Consider the following 3786-nt stretch of genomic DNA (forward strand, 5'->3'; position numbering starts at 1 on the left):
GTTGATCATGTATTTGAAAACAAGCTCAATGTGTACAGAAAAAAAATCCAATGTCTATGAAAAATGTTTCATGTATTGAAAATAATTAAATGTGTGTAAAAACCATGTTATATATGGAAAGAGAAAGAAAAAACGAATAACAACCAACAAGAGGCAAATAAATAAATAAAGAAAACAATGAAAATCGTGAAACAAACAAAGAAAAACTGATGAAATCTGAGAAAGAAACAAAGAAAATGGAGGACAAAATAAACTAGAAAAGAGAAAGAATAACCATTGTAAAAACAACAACCAAAGAAACAAAGAAACCCAAAGTACAATAGAGAAAAAGAAAGAAAACAAAGGAAAGCAAAAAACCAGGAAATAAATGAAATAACCGGTGAAAAAAAGCAAACCAAAAAATCAGTAAAGAAACAAAAAAAAAAGATAGATAAGAGGAAGAAATACAAATAAAAAGAAAGAGAAAACTAAAGCGAACAACCAACCAACGAAGCAACGGTGAGCTAGGGACGAATAATTGCAGTCTGGCAATGCACTCTAGATGTTTGATTAATTGCTAACCAAGGGTTCATGATAAACAGAGGGAATATAGATAGCAACTTTTTGGTCATTCAACTGGTGTCTGGTGATAGATACTGGCGAATTATTGAGCTGCAAAGAACTTGCATAAGTGATCGGAATGGCCAGTTAATTATATAAACCAAGGTACCGTAAAACAAGAAAAGCATTGAAGTTCTTTCGGAGAGATCCTCTGAAATGTATGAACGTGCGCTGCACCAATTGATTGCTATCCTCATGGTTTCAATGGTAACTGCTCTACCATCCCTTTTTTTCTTCTGCTGGTATTCCATAAACAATGTCAATTGTAGTTATAAACATCTTAATCATTCAGTGCGTTATGTTCCGCAAGATGGGCCCCAATCGCTCTGTTTTTCCATGGCATTTACCACTGTTCTTTGACAGTTTAAGTGAAATCTCTTTTGTTATATATAGTAGGCTCTGCAAGAGTTGGCTGCTATCTGTAGGTCTTACAAGAGTTGGCAGCTATCCGTAGGTCCTGGATCAGCATCCAATCAATATTTCCCCTTCTGTTTTTGCTGCAATAAAGTACATAGTGTTTACTTCTGTTATCTGAATAAGCTAGCGTACATGCCGCTGACAGTTTCCTACAATGATACTGTCATAAGGTATAATGCTGGGACATATTTACCTGTAACTAGCATCTCATGGATCAACGATATAGCATTTATTCCTCAACTTTTTCGGCCACCTTCGTTATTGTCCCTTAGGCCTAGGTGTGCCTCCCATTCATCGTCATTGCGCACGCCTAGTTCCTGCTCCACCATGATTTGCCTCCTTTTCTCAGCTGCTTGGCTCTTTCTTTAGAATCTGCTCGTTTGGTTATCATATTCATTTGCTTGTGGCGTTCATTGTTTAGGAATGGCGGGGAGCTCGTTGGTGCCTGCCGAGGAGGAGGTTTCTGTTGTTGCCTCTGATGGTATGCAGTTCCTACCAATAACCAATAAATAGTTGAGTAGTAAATAGTATGGAAAAAAATGTTGTTGTTGTATCTGTTTGATATGGTTAGAATAACCAATAAGACAATTTACAGAATATTTGGGGACACCATATATAGGTTTAGTTGGGTTTAGTGTATTATTACCTTCTATTGACTACAGAATTCACCACGTGCACTACTGGAATCGCTGATTTCACTGGGTTGTTGAAAAACATGGCAAAGGGGATAACAAACTCAGCAAAGACTTTGCCGAGTTCAAAACTCGGCAAAAAGGACTCAGCTGAATAGGGCTCAGCAATGTTATCTTTGACGTGTTCTTTTTCACACGAACTCGGAAAAATCTTTGCCAGGTGCAAAGTACATGAAACTCGGCAAACAAATGGCGTAGACAAAATGGATGGAACGGAACCAATGCCATGTGGCACAGTGGTTTGCCGAGTGCAGAAACTCAGCATAGGAGCACAGTTTACCGAGTGCTAAACTCGGCAATCTTATGTAGCAGAATGTTTTTTAAAAATGGCCATCAGTATCCACGCATTTGTCTCCCAAATTTGTATAAACAAGATTTATTCATATAGAGCCACACATGAGATCAATACTCAATCCGAGAAGACACACAACAGCAAAAGATGTATTCATATGTAGGCGTCATGAGGAGGGAGCTGTGATGCAAATCAGCGATGGGGGAGGGAAAGTGGTGGAGGGGGCTGGCAGACAGGCCGGCGCCGAGGCACGGAGGCGAGGGGGGCGGAGGTGGAGTAGTGACGCCGCCGCGGGAGATTGGATCATTTGCGACACTTTATTTGCGGAGTCGATGATTTGCCCTGCTTTAGTTAGAGTTTGATCATTTGCCCCATTTTTCTTTAATCTTTTGACCATTTATCCCAATTTCTGTTTTAGTGAATTCTTAATTTGTTTCATTCAGAAAATTGATGCGGAATGGCCTTTATGCCCCTCTGTCATGTTTTCTCTTCTCCTTGTACGCTGGGACCTGGGAGCAGAGGAGGGGGCCGGGGGGCAAGCTGCAACCAGTGGCATTCCCGACACGGCGACTCGCCGTGTACTCTCCGGCAAAGCTGGACTCAACCGATGCTTTTCATAGGCAGGGCAAGTCATGTAGGAGAAGCTGGCTTTGAAGCGGCTAGGCAGGTGCATGGATTTTCTTGGAGGCTACTCACGTAGCTCAGGTACGTACGCGACCCGCCGGCAGAGGAATGTTAGCTTAATCCAAACAATGTTAGGTTTGCTAGCTTGATTAAGCTAAATAGTGATCAAGCTCCACCCTCAGGATCGATCAAGGAACGGACAGGACACTCACGCGAAAAACACAGAACACCGATCCAGTTATCTTATTTCTCTGATCTGATATTTAATTACAAGGGGATGCATAGGATGTACGTAGTAGCTAGCTTCATGTCCAAGCCGGACATGGGCGCGTGGTTAATTCCAACAGAGTAGCTGCTGGAGTGTACGGGAGCAGCGGCGGAGCTGACGTCGAGCTGGAGCTGGAGACGGGCGCAGTGTAACCTCGAGCTGGAGCACGAGGCAGATCAGTGATGGCCTAAACGACCATTCCGGCGACCAAGGTGACTACAGCGACTCCGGCGAGCACGGCACGGCACGGCAACGTCAACTCCAACTAACACCGGAACACAAGGACGGGATACAAGTTGTGAATGGATCGATTGATCTGCTGGGGTCGTACCAAGTAGAGAAGATTAGGCAGGGAAATTGTAAAACTGTCATAGAGGCATAAAGGCCATTCCACATCCATTTTCTGACTAAACAATTTAAGAATTGATTAAGACAGAAACTGGGGCAAATAATCAAAAGATGAAAGAAAATAAGGCAAATGATCTAACTCTAACTGAAGCAGGGCAAATCATCAACTCCCCAAATAAAGTGTGGCAAATGATCCAATCTCCCGAGGCCGCCATGGTGGACTGGTGGTTCGTGAGTTGTGGAAGAAAGAGATAAGAGGGACAGAGAGAGGAAAGAAAACACGGAGAGGGAGGGAGTGGTTCGTGGGCTCTTGGATTTTGACGTGATGGATGGTGGGATGCATGCCATGTCACTGATCCGGATCGTTTCTTTCCAACCAATAAGGATGAAGTATGCAGCAGGCAAATTGTGTGTTTTCTATGCACATTTGAAAATAGTAAAAACAAAGAAATAAATGATGAAAAGTTCTGATTTTTTTTGCCAACAAACATTGGTTAGTTTTCTTCCTATACTTGCCAAGTTTCAAATTTTTCCGAGTTTATTAG

General features: G+C 42.2%; 1 long non-coding RNA gene across 1 annotated transcript; it reads right to left on the reverse strand.

The window, feature by feature from the left end:
• Window positions 1-639: 639 nt before the first annotated feature.
• Window positions 640-3511, reverse strand: LOC119352993. The gene is made up of 3 exons (XR_005170304.1): window positions 1664-3511; window positions 1211-1509; window positions 640-1097 (listed from the first exon to the last, which is right to left on the reverse strand). It is a non-coding gene; the product is annotated as an uncharacterized LOC119352993 (long non-coding RNA).
• Between the last annotated feature and the right edge of the window lie 275 nt (window positions 3512-3786).

This window comes from Triticum dicoccoides, chromosome 2A (genome assembly GCF_002162155.2).
Source record: "Triticum dicoccoides isolate Atlit2015 ecotype Zavitan chromosome 2A, WEW_v2.0, whole genome shotgun sequence".
NCBI lineage: Eukaryota > Viridiplantae > Streptophyta > Magnoliopsida > Poales > Poaceae > Triticum > Triticum dicoccoides.